The sequence below is a fragment of the Silene latifolia genome, chromosome 10 (genome assembly GCF_048544455.1).
Source record: "Silene latifolia isolate original U9 population chromosome 10, ASM4854445v1, whole genome shotgun sequence".
NCBI classification, from domain to species: Eukaryota; Viridiplantae; Streptophyta; class Magnoliopsida; order Caryophyllales; family Caryophyllaceae; genus Silene; species Silene latifolia.
In genome coordinates, this window is record NC_133535.1 from 36,453,004 (window position 1) to 36,469,851 (window position 16,848).

The following is a 16,848-nucleotide window of genomic DNA, read 5'->3' on the forward strand; positions in this document are numbered from 1 at the left end:
GGTAATTAGGGGAAACCAACTTGGGGAATGATTCATGCTTAAATTAATATGCTTTCATGGTTTATTTGCTTGCTTGTTTTGATCTCAACTCATGCACATGTTATGTTTGATGAAATGCGAGCCTATGAATCCTTGCATTTTTTACCCATCACCTACCTTTTCAATGAGATTTGTAAGACATAAACCAACTCGAGTCTCATTAGACCATGCATGTTGTTGAGTAGGAAAGACTAAGTCGACTTGTAGGTGTTGTACAATCTAATCGATTCGGCTCCGGGACCCAAACTTTCCTAGGATTGTAAGATATAAACCAACTCAATCCATCACAACAATAATTGCTTGCTTATAATTTGAGAACATGTTTGTATGATCAATTCCCATGAATCCCCTATGACCCCATGGCACCCTAGTGCCTTTTTATCAATTGTTTACAATCCTTTTAATTCATCTTGCTTGTTTACTTTCATTGCTATTTAGTTTAGTGACCTTCTATTCAAACCCCAATTGTGACACCCCTAAGACACCACTAGTTGCAATAGAAATCTCATCTCAATTCCCGTCCCTTGGGATCCGACCTTTACTTGCCTCTTTACTAATTGTAGAGTTGTTTGTGAAGCTATAAATTGTGTTTTGGTCTAGGTGCTCCTAACGACAAGTTACCGAAAAGATTTAGTCCGACCAAAAATGGCGCCGTTGCCGGGGACGGTGTTAACTTGATTTAGATTTTCTTATATTGTTATTAGTTGTGTCTTTCTTTGCCTTGGGGAAGTAAAACTCCTCAAGGTTTGTTCTAATTGTTTTCAAGTTGTTTGATATTTTGCAAGATGGACTTTATAGATTGTTTTGTAGAGGACCACTTAAGTATACCTTTCTTCAAAGATCCCATGCAAGCATTGGAAGCCTTGGAAGCAAGTGAGGCTAAAAATATGTATTGGGAATTGGAGGTAGATCTTTTTGAGGCCGCTCTAAATAACAAAGAACTTACTCATGCACAATCCGAATTAGTGCATAACATCCTTGTGGAAGCATGTCAACCTATAGAGGATGAGCAATCTATCCTAGAAGATATTTTACAAGCTCAAGAGCAACAGGAATCCATCATGGAATTTGAATGTGATGAGATTGATCAGAATGAAGAACAAGTTGAATATGCCATGAGAATGGAATGTCTAATGGAGATGGAGCAAATTCTCAATGAAACTCCAAAGGAGGAAAGTGAGGTACAAACTCCTACTTTAAAACCCCTTCCCCCAAATTTGAAATATGCTTACCTTGATGAATCAAAGACTAAACCCGTGATTGTTAATGATAGACTTGATGAGAACCAATTGGGAAAATTGCTTGATGTGTTGAAACAACATGAGAAGGCTATAGGTTATAGTCTAGATGACCTTAAGGGGATAAGTTCCAACTTTTGCATGCATAGAATTCATCTAGAGGAGGACCATAGACCTACCATTCAACCTCAAAGAAGATTGAACCCTCACATGCAAGAAGTTGTCAAAGGAGAGGTTATGAAATTACTTGATGCGGGTATCATATATCCCATATCGGACTCTTTGTGGGTTAGCCCCGTTCAAGTGGTACCTAAGAAAGGAGGTACCACGGTAGTGACAAACGAAAAGAATGAGCTAATACCCACAAGGATGATCACCGGTTGGCGTATGTGCATTAACTATCGAAAATTGAATTCCGCAACAAGAAAGGATCATTTCCCCCTACCATTCATTGACCAAATGCTTGAGAGGTTAGCCTCCAACAATTTCTTTTGTTACCTTGACGGGTATTCGGGATTCTTCCAAATCCCTATACACCCGGATAACCAACATAAGACCATCTTCACATGCCCTTATGGTACTTTTGCATATAGGAGGATGCCTTTTGGTTTATGTAATGCCCCCGCCACTTTCCAAAGATGCATGATGAGTGTCTTCTCCGATTACTTAGAGACCATAATGGAAGTTTTTATGGATGATTTTAGTGTTTATGGAAAGGACTTTGACTCATGTCTGCATAATCTTTCTCTTGTATTGCAAAAATGTGAAGATGTTAGTCTTGTTTTAAATTGGGAAAAGTGTCACTTCATGGTCAATGAAGGAATTGTTTTGGGTCATTTAATCTCGGAAAAGGGCATCGAGGTCGATAAAGCTAAAGTTGAGGTGATAGAGAAACTCCCACCTCCCGTGAATGTTAAAGGGGTGAGAAGTTTTCTCGGTCACGCGGGTTTTTATCACCGTTTCATAAAGGATTTTTCAAAAATAGCGAAACCCCTCACTCAACTATTGCTTAAAGATGCCCAATTCCTTTTCACTGATGAGTGTGTTGAAGCCTTTAATAGAATCAAGGAAGCACTAATCTCGGCACCGATCATTCAACCTCCAAATTGGGAACTACCGTTCGAGATTATGTGTGATGCTAGTAACTACGCCGTTGGAGCGGTTCTTGGCCAACGGGTAGGAAGAGCTCTTCATGCCATCTACTATATAAGCAAGACTCTTGATCCCTCCCAAGTGAATTACGATACCACCGAGAAAGAGCTTCTTGCCATTGTCTATGCTTTAGACAAATTTCGTTCCTACTTACTTGGATCCAAGGTGATTGTCTTTTCGGATCACCGTGCTCTCCGACATATCTTGATAAAGAAGGAGGCAAAACCAAGGTTGTTAAGATGGATTTTGCTTCTTCAAGAATTTGACTTGGAAATAAGAGACAAGAAAGGAGCCGAAAATGTAGTAGCGGATCACTTGTCAAGGATCCGGTTTCATGATGAACAAGGAGAAACCCCAATCAATGACTCATTTCCCGATGATATCTTGATGGCCATTCAAACACAACTTGAAAGGCACATCACCCCATGGTTTGCCGATTATGCCAACTACATTGTTGGAAGAGTACTCCCTCCAAACTTGAACCACAACCAAAGAAAGAGGTTCCTATTCGAAGTAAAGAGGTACTTTTGGGATGACCCAAACCTCTACAAGGAGTGTAGTGATGGGCTCTACCGGAGATGCATCCCTCAATGGGAAGTCCAAGGAATTTTGGAAGGGTGTCACTCATCACCCTACGGTGGGCACCATGGAGCGAGGAGGACCATTGCAAAAATTCTTCAATCGGGCTTCTATTGGCCTACAATGTTTCAAGACACAAGGGAATTCATCATTCATTGCGATGCTTGTCAAAGAACGGGGAATATCTCTTGGAGGAACGAAATGCCACAACGGGGCATTCTAGAGGTGGAGATCTTTGATGTTAGTGGGATCGACTACCAAGGTCCCTTTGTGACATCCAATGGGAACAAGTACATCCTTGTGGCCGTAGACTACATCTCAAAGTGGGTGGAGGCAATTGCCACTCCAAATGATGATGCAAAAACGGTCACCCAGCTCTTCAAGAAAATAATCTTCCCAAGATTTGTAGTTCCTAGAGAAATTATAAGTGACGGAGGAACGCATTTTCATGAGAAGAAACTTGCATCTCTTTTGACCAAATATGGTGTCCAACATAGAACCGGCTTGGGATATCATCCTCAAACAAGCGGTCAAGTTGAAGTTTCAAATAGAGAGATCAAGCAAATCCTTGAGAAAGTTGTAAACAAGACCCGAAAAGATTGGAGCACAAAGCTTGATGATGCTCTTTGGGCTTATAGGACGGCCTATAAGACTCCCATAGGGGCCTCCCCTTACAAGCTTGTCTATGGAAAAGCATGTCATTTGCCAATGGAATTGGAGTACAAAGCTTTTTGGGCAATCCGAGCACTTAATCTTGATCTCAAATTGAGTGGTCAAAAGAGGATGATTCAAATTCAGGAGTTGGAGGCATTCCGACTACAATCCTATGAGAATGCAAAGATTTACAAGGAAAGGACGAAATTGCTCCATGACAAGAGGATTAGACAAAAGGCCTTGCACAAAGGGGACAAAGTCCTTCTATTCAATTCCCGCTACCGACTTTTTTTCGGGAAAATTGAACTCTAGATGGATGGGTCCCTATGTGATAACCGAAGTTGGAAAATATGGAGATTTTGAAATCAATGCGGAAGATGGAACCAAGTTCAAGGTCAATGGTCAAAGATTGAAGCCATACTATGAGGGAGCATTTATTGGAGAGGTGGAGGTCACCTACCTCGAACCTTCTCATCCTTGAAAGAACCATCAAAAGGGAGAGTTTGGTGGAGTCCTCCCTAAACCACCACTTGTAAATATACTAACCCTTTTACTTGTATTTATTATTTTATTGCATTTCTTTAATAATAAGTATGAACTCTTTTCACGAGAGTAAGTGAGGGAGGGTTACTAACGAATTTTGAATGAAGGAAGGAACCAATTTTCAAGAGTGGGGAAGCATTTATAAGAGGAAAAGAAATCAAATGAAGGATTCGCAGATTGAACCCGAGCGACTTCATTGGAATCCGCCCGTCCTGCTGGAATCCGGGCATATTGGGAAGAATCCGTCCGTCCTGCTAAGCTGTGAAATTGAAAGATTTGGGACTGTAGAAGAATCCGAGCGTCTCGGGAAGGAAGACGCTCGTCCCAGAGAATCCGGTCGTCTTTGCAGAAAGCCGCCCGTCTTTTTGCCTGTGCAATTCAAGAAATTTCACTGTCTCAGAATCCGCCCGTCTATGTGAAAAGCCGCCCGTCTCCTTTCAGAAGAATACGAGCGTCTTAGGGTCGGGACGCCCGTCTTTGTGGCGTCATATTTTTGGAAAGTTAGCTGTGACAGAATCCGCCCGTCCCGATAAGACAGAATGCGAGCGTCTTCTGCTCGAATTCGTCCGTCTTCCTGCGGTGTTTTGGCTCGACCTTTCTTAATTAAATTACACCCCACCACACATTTAGTGACACATCACCCTTCCTTCCACTTGCATTATAAAAACCCACTTCCTTATGACTCCAAAGCATATCCAAATCACTCTTTTACCCCACAAAATCAAAAAGCCCCAAATTTCTAGGGTTTCAAAGGCAACACTCAATCCACAAGGAGCATCTTTATTCTTTAACAAACCAAGAAATTCCAGCTCAATAATCAAGGAATGGCACCAAGGAGATCTTCTTTTAGGAATGGAAGGAGACCAAGGATGAGGGGAAGTTCTTCTACCTCCCATGTCAACACATTAAGAAGGGAGCATGAAGAGATTGTAGATCTTACAAGGCTTGATGACTTCTCAAATGTGAAATTTGTCAATGATGTGCAAAGATTAGTCTTCCATCGGCTTCTAAGTAAGAACATTCTCCCCACTAAGTTTTTATGTCATGATACCTTGAAGAGACTTGGAATTTATCACCAAGTGGAAGCTCTCTTTGAAGTATTTGGTCTCTCTACCCTTTTCCGCATGTATGAACAAACTTACCGATCTCTTGTGCTTGAGTTTTTGAGCTTTTTGAAGATTACAACCTTGAACAAAACAATATGCATAGAATTTAGGTTGGAGAATGTTTCTAGGATGATGACCCTTGTAGAATTCGCAAATGTGCTTGGTCTCGATGTTTCGCCTACCCGGACATCGAAGCCAAAGAAGTATAGTGTTGAACCTTTGTGGAGGGCCATGACCGGCCGGGATTTCATACACAACAAGGAATGTCTCGCTTTTCATATCCAAAATCCTATCTTGAGACTTGCCTATCGATTCCTTTCCGGCACTCTACTTGCTCGCCGAGATCCGGCCATTGTGAATCAACTTGACCTTGTATTCATGGAATCCTACCTTAATATTCAAGGAAGGAGTGTGTACCACTTCAATGCACTCCTTATGCTACTCGAAAAATGGGCAAAGTTTAGGAATGGTGATGATGATGGGAAGAAACACATTGTAAATGGAGGACTCATTACTAGGCTTGCGAAGCATTTCAACCCGAGATTCAATGAGAATAATGAGTATGCTCCTCTTTCGGGAAACACGAGGATAAATGAAGATCTTCTTCTTATCCATCATCATTGGATAACCCTTGAGGGGGTCGATAAGCGGATCAAGTGGTTAACGAAAGGAAGTGATCCAATTTATCTTCCAATAACCGGCCTACCACGTATCTCCCCAAGAAGAGGACCTTTAGCTCCAATCCCATCCTATCTCATCCCGAATCAAGCAAGGCAAGCACCACCACCTCCGAATCCACAACAACAACAACAAGAGCAACAATCTCAAGATGAGAAGATCAAAGTGCCTCCCTACCCATTTCCTTATCAACCATACAACCATCCCAACCCCTTCATCCTTCCCCGTGATGACTTTGTCACGGGAATCCTACAAGATTTGCACTACCGACAATACGAGACCTCCGTGGACAATTACTATGCACTTTATCCTCAATACCACGATATGGTTCGAAGGGGAAGGATTAGTGAGGAAGGAGCATTTCCCTCATGGGCTCAAATGGAATTACTCTTCCCCAATTCGGAGAGAGCAAATGAAGGGGCACACGGGAGACAAGAGGAAGGAAACAACAACTCTTGCGGAGGGGACACGGTGGAGCTTGAAAGTGAAGAGGACGAGTTCATGGACCCAAATATGAGTGATGCATCAAAGGAGTTATGGGATAGCGATCTAGAGGGCGATGATGCCAATCTCTAGAGGATCACTTCATGGCTAGATGGAGCGGGCATGAGGCACCCATCTAAGTTTAAGTGAAGTTTCCTCATCTCCTCTCTTTAATTTTCAAGTTTCATGAAAAGAAGTTTGTGTTTTGTTAACTTGTATTTTATTTAATCTTGATCATGGTTGGAGTAGTCCTAGCAACATAGAGGACTAACACCTCGGCCCCATTGAGGTGTTCTTATTTCATTGTTCCCACTTTTGAAAATCCAACATGACAAATTTAGTTTCATGCATTGTGTTTGTATGCATGAACTACACCCAACCTTAAGACATTAGAAATAATGCCTAACTCGGTTTGGGGAAGTACATGCATACGCAACGGGAGGTAATCTAAATTATCCTCTCCGTCATAAACAAAAACTCATGCATCATGTAGTGTAGAATAGTGTAGCTTGCATTTAGTGTAGAAATCATGCATCTTGTTTGCATAATTTCCCATCATTTTGGCCATTGAGGACAATGCGCATATTAGTGTGGGGATAGGGAATTCTAACTTAACTTTTATTCAAAAACCAAAAAAAATTGAAAAATTTCGAAAAACCATAAAAATTTGAAAATTTGAAAATCCAAAAACAAGTTCATTTCCTTTGTAGTGTAGTCATGTATATATTATTGTATATATTGTGTTTGTCCTATCCTTGTTCACATTAATTGACTACGTCACATCCGAGACATGAGGATATTGAAGACCGCATGGTATGATCTTTCCAATCTCCTTTTTCCTCTTTATGTTAATGACTATGTGGCTTTATTTTGATTGATGCGGTATACCAATGTGAACTTAGGACTTGCATTTAGTTTATATGGCATATTAGTTGGTAAAATCACTTGCATTAAGATGTATATATGATAGTTGCATCATGGCATATAGTTGCATTTAGATAAAATGTTTTGAAAAGTGCCTAATTGGGAACTTTGACAAGAGCAACTAAGCCATTACAAATACTTTTTCAACTTAAGACTTCGCCTACTAGAATGGATGTAAAACACCCTAGATTGTGTCATACTAGTGTCTTTCGACCCATGACCCAAAGCCTAGTCAAGGGTTTGCATGTGAGTCACCTATCCAACCCCGTGATGCGACGTGGACTTGGTTAACTTGTCTAGGTGACCTTGATTGACCTTGTGGTAAGGCAACCCAAAAATACTTTCTATCAATAAGTTTGAAGTGCTCATTTCAAAGATTTTGTTATGTGGAAGTTTTATTGCCAAGGAAACCTCAATTGTTTTGAAATGTTGAAATGTTAAGAATTGTAGTCGTTTTGATGGAGGCGTACCACTTCGATGTGCTTTGGAGAGGGATCCATTAAATTGGGCCCCCACACGGTTGTGAATTCAACCGCCCAAAGACAGAGTGACTATCACCCCGAAAAGCTATTGTCTAGAGGTTAACTGGTTGCCTAATAAGCGATTGGCGAAAGCAAAGGACATTAGCACGGAAGGGACAAACCCCATCTCTAATTTTTGAAATGTGAAAGTTGAATGAGGTCAATTTTTGAATTCTAGTCATATCCACCCTTGTTTACAACGATTTGAGCATTTCATTCCCAAAAAAGCCTTTTTGTCAAGCCACTTTGTCGAGCTTGGGACGATCCACGACCTTTACTTTTGTAGAGAACTCGAGACTTGTCATGTCATATGCTACTAGCATCATGGGGATCATCATTCCACACCATCCGATCGCTCTTGACGAAAGTATTTGGAAATTGAGGACGAAAGTAGTCTAGTTTAACACCATTTGGAGGTGATTTAGTGCCATCCTCTTAGCCTTAGTGATTTGTTGAACTAGTATTTGTGACGGAATATATGCTCTTAAATTTGTTCCTTTTTAGTTGACTCCGCCACTTGATGAGGAAGTGGCTATTCCTTTTATAGATGCATCCATTATTTGATTTTGTCTGCTTAATGTTTGGATGTGTCGCCATTTTGGCAAGACCCACCTTGCCTTGCAAGAAGGCATCCTACCTCATGGTTGTCTTGTTGTGAGTTGAAGGGGCGGAGTGAGACCCGCTAATTATCTCATATCGGCTATGTTATTAGGTTAGTTTAAATAATGGTCCTAGTCTTTGTCACCTCTTTACTCGGGACGAGCAAAGGTTCGGTTTGGGGATATTTGATGTAACCATAATTAGAGCATATTTAGCCCCCGAATTAGCCTTGTTCCCATGCTTTTTAGTGCATATTTGGGTCATTTATTGTCTTTAGTTCTTTGTTTTGCATATTCTTTGAGATTTTGATCCCTTGGTAGGAAAGGAGTAAGAATCTTGCATTTTCATGGCAAAACGAGACTAAATTGATTGAATTCAATGACCAAGCATCAAGGAGAGACAAGATTAGAAGGCCTTTGTACATATTATAGTAGATGGGCAATGATGAGGAAAGATCCTTGCATCCCCCAGGAAATCCCCAAGGATTTTATGAAGAAAAGGGAAGAAAAGAAGAAGAAACAAAACTGAGCAGCAATCCGTGCGGATTGTCCTGAATCCGCCCGTCCCCAGCACCACAATCCGTGCGTCTTCCATCAAAGACGCCCGGGCAGCAGCATCCAGAAGACGTGCGTCTTCTCCCAAAGACGCCCGGGCAGAGACCCCTGAATCCGCACGTCCCGTGCCTAAGACGCACGGATTCCAGTCCAGCACAAATCCGTTTCTTCAAGTTTCAAGAAAGATGGCCATCCTTCTAAAAATACCGGCGTTTCCTTAAGTAGGGACTTAATCGTCATTTAAGCCCTTACTTAACCCTAATGCATCCACCTAATTTCCACTATAAATACCCCATTAGTCTAAATGGAAGAGAATGTTCTTCTTAGCAATCTTTAGTATAGTTAATATCAATCAAATCTCTCTTTAATATTGTAATCAACAATTAATCAAGTTTTAATACAAGTTTTATTTCCTTAATCTCTCTCTTGTTCATCCTTTATTTTGGGTAATTGAAGATTATTTGGGTTATTATTGGGAGATTGACAACCTCTCAATCAAGCATCAAGTACTTCTTTTATTCTTGCTTTATTATTGGAATCATTAGTAGGTATAATTCTCTTAATCCCTTTTTAATTATTGTTAATTACTTTCATTTATTCATCATGTTTCACCTTGTTGGTATGATTGACAACCTTGCTAGCATGTTCAACATGATAATGAGTGAGTAGTTCCTTAGCTAGGGTTAATGGGTAATTAGGGGAAACCAACATGGGGAATGATTCATGCTTAAATTAATATGCTTTCATGGTTTATTTGCTTGCTTGTTTTGATCTCAACTCATGCACATGTTATGTTTGATGAAATGCGAGCCTATGAATCCTTGCATTTTTTACCCATCACCTACCTTTTCAATGAGACTTGTAAGACATAAACCAACTCAAGTCTCATTAGACCATGCATGTTGTTGAGTAGGAAAGACTAAGTCGACTTGTAGGTGTTGTACAATCTAATCGATTCGGCTCCGGGACCCAAACTTTCCTAAGATTGTAAGATATAAACCAACTCAATCCATCACAACAATAATTGCTTGCTTATAATTTGACAACATGTTTGTATGATCAATTCCCATGAATCCCCTATGACCCCATGACACCCTAGTGCCTTTTTATCAATTGTTTACAACCCTTTTAATTCATCTTGCTTGTTTACTTTCATTGCTATTTAGTTTAGTGACCTTCTATTCAAACCCCAATTGTGACACCCCTAAGACACCACTAGTTGCAATAGAAATCTCATCTCAATTCCCGTCCCTTGGGATCCGACCTTTACTTGCCTCTTTACTAATTGTAGAGTTGTTTGTGAAGCTATAAATTGTGTTTTGGTCTAGGTGCTCCTAACGACAAGTTACCAAAAAGATTTAGTCCGACCAGGTGGTAAGCGGTTATCACACGCCAAAATTGGTTGGACTCAACGGGATATAAGACGGTCTTGTGTTCCGGGGCTAGTAGATGGATTTAAGGAAATTCGTCGACCAAGAGTTCTAGAGGTAGAATTAGTCAACGTGACTTACCGAATTTACACAATTATGGGATGTTTCGCCCAAGCGATGCCTATTTTTGTCTAAAGACGGATCTAGGAATCATTTATATAATTTAGTGGGAGGTCATTATATAACTGCTAAAACTTGTTGAACATGTTTTCACAAGTATTTTTAAAACATTGAATGTTAATTTTTCCTTTTTTTCGTTCTTTTTCATTAATGTATTTACTATGACATCGCACACTTCATCCTCCTATCATCCTCTATTTATAATTATACTCGTTTCGTTCTTTCATAGGAAGCGGTTTCTTTGAAAGAATTCGGTAGAAATGATTGGTAACATGATTTACTAATTCACCTACATAAGCTTACAACAATTATTTCGATTATTATACAACTTAACATCCATACATATTTAAAAGGGGTTTTCATGTTGCAAACTCATATTACGAGTTTAAAAGGGAGTCAAATTTTATCAAGAGAGTCTTGATTTCAAAAGTGACACCTCCATCAAGATGATGACATATTAGTTTTAATTACTCAAAAGTAATTCAAAAATTTGCGAAAAGAGTTTTCAAAAACACTTAGAATACTCCAATATGATACCGTCAAATGGCTCACTTCGAGAAAGGCCAAATTGATTGTTTATGCGCTAAAGAAGTTTAGGCATATGATAACAATTGAACGGTTAGGTAGTCCAATTTCGCAAGAAGTTGAGATTTTGCCACATGTTACACTCACTTTATAGTAATTCACTCTTACTAAGTGTATAAAATATCACGAATGACATGAAGAGAGGTCTTCATGAGATTCATTTTTGCTTGATTGAAGCAAAGAGGAATGTGAAAGTGAGTGGGAGTTAAGAAGAATCAACCCTAGATGTATGCGATAGAACAAAGTTGAAAGAGACATCTACTCAATGGATAGGCTAGTTCCACTATCTTAGTATGAGATACCAAGCAAGGATCATTTTTTTGTAAAGAAGTTTACATGAATTGATAAAACGTAAGACGTCTAGCATAAGACATTTTTTGTATCGAAATGGTGCTAGATTAGTAGTGATTTCGATGGGGACAAATGTACCTAAATTTGGTTTTAAAAGAATGTAATCATCTATGTTTATACATAGAAGGCATCACTTATGTGATTTAAAACAAAATGTTGTACCTACTCCTATGATAACTTGGTGGTTGGTTTAAACCACTTAAGTTAGAGGAATTTTACATTCTTCATGAAAACTAAATACTATCTAGTAGATTTTAAAGTCTCTAATCCGTTGAACCCAATTGATCAAACCTCAAGTAAATTCGTTTCAAACGAGTAAACGAAAAGCACATTGAACAACCATATGATTGTAAGTCTTATGGTATGTGTGCATGTATTATGTTTTTCTTTTGCAGAAAAGAAACACAATAGTGAGGTGATTGACCATATACATGCGGATGTGTAAGGTCGATAGTTGGTTATATATATATATATATATATATATATATATATATATATATATATATATATATATATATATATATATATATATATATATATATATATATATATATATATATATATATATATATATATATACTTACTTACTTTTTTTACCGTAATGTTAAGTAGATATGAAAACCTCATATCTATTTAATAAGACATAAAAGTAATTTTTTGAAACGTGGAATATTTTCGAAATGAAGTAGTAAACCAAAAGCACTTCAAGATCAAGATGTTGATCGGAAGTTTCAAAGTAATAACTTTGAAGATCAAATGGGTAATATCAAGTAATGACCTTGATAATCACTAAAGAGTATGGTGTAGTCAAATATATAAACCACACTTTATGAGATATAGTTTGAGGTTTTTCGCAATTATGTAAGCTATTTTCTCACTAAAAGTTTAAAACCTGACTATAATAGCCTAAATGACTCCATATGAGATATGGATAGGGAGAGTCTCTAACTTGTCATTATTATACATTTGGGATCATAAATGTTTATGTTCAGAACCAATTTATGTATTTGTGAGGGTTATCCAAAAATTGAACCACCTGGTTTTTACTCCTCCAAAACGAGAACAAAGAGTTTGTGGCTCGTAATGTTGTCTTTCTAGAAAGATATACATTTTCTGGAAGACAGAGTGGGAGAAATTTTGAACTTGCGGAAGTCCAAGACCCACAAACTGAGTACAATGCAAGAAGACGTTATTTATTGAGGCTCAGTGGCGAGTACAATGCAAGAAGACGTTCTTTATTGTGGCTCAGTGGTTATAAGGAGATAATTTTGAGATAATACTGCGTTACCTTTTAAAAGTAACGAATCATAAACCCTCATCAAAGGCTTTTCTATAGTATAAACTCTATGTGATGGCGTGTCACCATGCAATTCGAATTGATCTCCTTGCACACGATGCGATAAGGAAGGAAACACGAGATGTTTTCGAGACTTGATTTAAGGTGAATACTTTGGTTGGTTACCTTGATCTAGTCGTAAAGGTTACATAAGATGTTTAAAATTTGGGTTGGTTATAGAGAGTTTTGTGACAACCCAAATGCCTTTATCAATTCGTATGTTCTTAGCAATTTAGCCTTTCATGAGGATGACATTCGGCAAAAGAATAATGAAACTTTCTCCTTGGGAGAAGTTTTGTTGATGTTGTCAATGCTAAGAAGCCTAGCGTGCTTGAAAGATCCCTTTTGTGATCTATATACGTCAAAGAGTTGGAACTTTGGGTTCTATCATGTAGTCTATCAAAACGGTATTACTCGAGTGTCGAGGCACCATGATGATACATGGAGTTTAGTGGGAGCTAAAGTGAGTTTCTTAGTCTAAATATGTGCTTGACATATTAGTGACTAGAAATGTGACTAAGGTGATGTTTCTTAGTCTAAATATGTGTTTAACATATTAGTGACTTGAAATATTCTCGGGTGAATATTTGAGAGTAGCATGGAGCATCATAAATATCCGGAGATAGATCTCCATGGATATTAGCATGATAGTCAAGAGACTTGTGTGATAAGATTCTTGACTCGTTCAAGTTGTTGAACAATAAAAATGATCTCTTGTGGTTCCGCTGCAAGATCTATTAAATATGCTAAAAGCTTCTCTCGTTGGGACTTATCATGTTGAGAATATGAGAAGTCATTACCAATCATTTTCTAGTGAGTGTCACTAGATGATTATCAAGAGCATCCTTGAGTACTTGAGAAGCACTGAGGATTTACTCTTGACTGGAGGAATTTATGAATTTTGTGTAAAAGGATTACACGGAAACATTCCTATGCTTATAAGATGTTATGGGCCTCGTTAAGGAATGATTAGCATGTAAGAGTGCTATGTGCATAAAGAATAATATGTATAAGAAGTTATACATATGTGTATAAGAAGCTATGCATGTATAAAGCTAACATGTATGAGGAGTCATACATAAAAGATGTCATATGAAGGATGTGTATGTATAAGTGTTATACGTACAAATCATGAACGAAAGCTAAGTACATTACAACATCTGATGTTGTAAGAGAGATAGTAGATAACCGGAATTTAATGGGACTAGAGTAGTTCTGTTGGCTGAATATCGTATCCCAAGAGACTGTGAAAACAGTGGGAGTGTTTGACTGGCTTTAGAACCAGAGTCTAAAAACTTGTTTAGACATGTTTTTAGAAATGCTCTATGTGATGAAAAGATTGCATAGAACAAAGGAAATTAGCAATGGAAATTAGAGTGATGCAACTGTTGCTAATCCTCTAACCAAAGCCGTTGGCATAAGGTAGACATGATGGTTATGTCATTTCAATGTGATTGAAGAGTATACCTTAATTGCTAATGATCGTTATGTAAATATTGGATAGAGTATTGATATTTACATAAGTGATGATCACATTCATTGTTAGAGTTTCTTTAAGAACTCAATTATTCAGTTTGACTGAAAACCAGAATACCTTGTTTATCTGAATAAGTTGTGGAGACAATGTTGAACAATATTCAAGTGAATAAGATGAACATTGTATTTTGTCCCTAGTCACTTAATGAGGTGACGTCTCGGAGTGACTAGATTGTAAGTCGATTGATGGTTGTTCAACACCATAAGGTCATATGTGATGACTGGTCGATTACATAGGCAGAGTGTGTGACACTTTGTCGGACAGTGACCATTTAGAGAGTCCCTAAGTTCTATTATAGACGCCTGGTCGTGGCGGGGATCTCTAAGATGTTCTAATGAGTCGATTCTTTTGACTGGAGACTATTATCTGAGCAAGTGCAGTTTCCGAGTGACTTTGGTTTTTGTCCTAGGTCGTGCCGTGAAAGGAGGCCAAAAGGGCATTTACTAGGTCATGGTGATCTGTATTGTGCAATAGGATAGATAGTGCATACAGGAATTGTCCACCCACGTTGGGTAACTATATCTCAAGGCCACTCGAGGAGTTAATGACTACAAATGCGTGGCCACGCTCGGAAGTAATCTCTGAGAGATTTTTCTGGTCAAGTAGTCACACTCCCGATCGAGAAAACCACTCGCGATGTGTTCATGTGCAAGTGCGACCTGAAAGACACCTTGCATTGAGTGGGAGATTAAAACGGACAAGAGAATTGGTAGCGCACACCTTGTGTCGGACAAGTGGGAGATTGTTGGAGTTAGTGTCCTCCACAATAGTGCGTTAACATAATAAATCTCATTAATCGAATATCATCATTTATTTATTTATTTGATCCTCGTCAGTTGATTAACGTAAATCGATAACGGTTGGCTGACTAGAGTTTGACATTATTGTCGTGAGACGGCGGTGATCAACTGACCCCTTTCGGTCACACCTAAAGGAACGAACCCCTATTGATAACTAATTAATTGTATGAGATACAATTTGTTTAGTCCCTTGATTTATAGACTAAGAGGTTAGTCGATTATTTTTAGAGAGATTTCGAGTTGCGAACTCGAGGAGCGACAGTTATTATTTAATTATGCGATAATTGAATAATAAGTTTTGGGAGACGGGTTTTAGTTAATTAACTGTTAATTTACTAAAATTGTACTAATTGATTAATGTGATTAATATTAGTACGTAAATAATATGTGTAGTGGTACACGATATTTACTGAGTGAATTGACGAATTAATTATGGAAGTATTTAAACATGAAACGATGTTTAAAATAAAAATTACACGGATTTGTGCGACAAAGATAAGAACCAACATGGACCCGTAAATGGTCAAGTGGACCGTGTAAAATAAGTGTAGTGGATGATTACTCACATAATCATTTTACCTTATTTTGTATACTACCATAATTTATCTTATATAAGATTTTGCATGTGATGTAAGATGAAATATATAAGACAAAGTTTGTACACTCCATCACTCCACCAAAATTCCACCCGCCACTTTCACATGTATACTCTCCATTTGTTTTGTTCATTTCTACACACTACTACACACAACACTTATGCATGTGAACTTTTTCCTCCAACATCTCTCTAAAAAAATTATAAGCATCTTTTTACTAAGTTGTTAGTAAAACAAAATTAATACTAAGAGTGTTAGTATTATTAACATATTATCAAGGGTTAAATTTTACTAGTATCTAGTTAATACTTGTAAAATTATTTGGGTGTAAGTTCTTGGGTGGATTAAGGAAGGAGACCTTCTACTTTGGAGGTTGGTTTTTGGAGGATCTTCCATATTCATATAGCTCAAGAACAAGCTAGTAAGGTGAACTAGTTTGTGCCCTTTTTACCATTAATTCAATGTAAGGAAATTGTTTTTCCTTATACTTTCTTTTTATGCTTTCATATTAGCATGCATGTTACATAGATCACCTAAATGATAATTTATGAGATAAATTAATTTTATTAGAGAGTCTAATATGGATCTATGTTCTTTCAAAAAGATCGTCAAAGGGAAGGCTTGAGTACCTTTGACCTCCACCTATGTTCCATCCTATGGCGCAGCAGGTGGTTTACTGTAAGAGATGTGGTGCTGCTGGGCACAATGCCACTGTTTGTTTGACAGGGAACGATGAAGTTTGCGCGTTTAAGCAGCGTAGACAAGCCAGTCAACCTTTTACAATTGTGCCGCCACATCTACCTTATCAACGAGGCTATCAAAAGCCTCCGTTTGTCTTGCCACTGCAGCAACAAGCTCCTCCTCCTGATAAGCAGAAAGAAGAGATTGTTGAACTGAAATCTTTGGTGAAGGCGCTTGCGCTCCAATTGTAGGAGCATGATAGACTTAATTACGCTCAAATTAATGAGCTCGAGTCTGAAATAGCTCAGTTAGCTGCTGAGACGAACTTTAGGCACGCTGAG